This window comes from Penaeus monodon, chromosome 27, assembly GCF_015228065.2.
Source record: "Penaeus monodon isolate SGIC_2016 chromosome 27, NSTDA_Pmon_1, whole genome shotgun sequence".
NCBI lineage: Eukaryota > Metazoa > Arthropoda > Malacostraca > Decapoda > Penaeidae > Penaeus > Penaeus monodon.
The window spans coordinates 29,052,135-29,052,635 of NC_051412.1; the positions used below are offsets into that span (position 1 = coordinate 29,052,135).

General features: G+C 41.9%; 1 protein-coding gene across 1 annotated transcript in view; it reads left to right on the forward strand.

Annotated features, from left to right (window-relative positions):
• The window catches only part of LOC119590386 (protein O-linked-mannose beta-1,2-N-acetylglucosaminyltransferase 1-like), a 36,262-nt gene that overhangs the window by 914 nt on the left and 34,847 nt on the right, over positions 1-501 (forward strand). The gene's annotated exons all lie outside the window — the stretch shown is intronic.

The following is a 501-nucleotide window of genomic DNA, read 5'->3' on the forward strand; positions in this document are numbered from 1 at the left end:
GGAATTAAAACTCAACGTATATCTGCCTTGCGTTCACTGAACGCACTAATGAAACTATGAAGTGTGGAAGCAACTATGGCACATCGTGAACATCTGGCGATGAACATGGCATAACTCGTGGCACATTTTACAGCCATGCTGCTTTTAGATATCAGCCCCAGCAGAAAGGAGAGACGAATAAACCTATATTATCCAAGATGCACTGGGCCGTTCTACCTTTCTGTTACTTGTATTTACTACGCAGAGTATATTTTACACAGTAAATGCAAATATTTTACATGCATTGTTATTCTTACTGCAGGTTTGATCATGGTTGACATCGTGAGTTACATCCCAGAAAGCTGTGTTACATCGAGAACATAAGCATATTCGAGCTTTCTGCCATTATAACCCTTTAGACAAACCCATACCGTTGTGCACTTATCGGCTGCAGACACTACGATATTCGCGCTGCAGTGTCGCTCAGCAGAAAAAGTAACGCTGCGTAGTTACTGTAGTGGT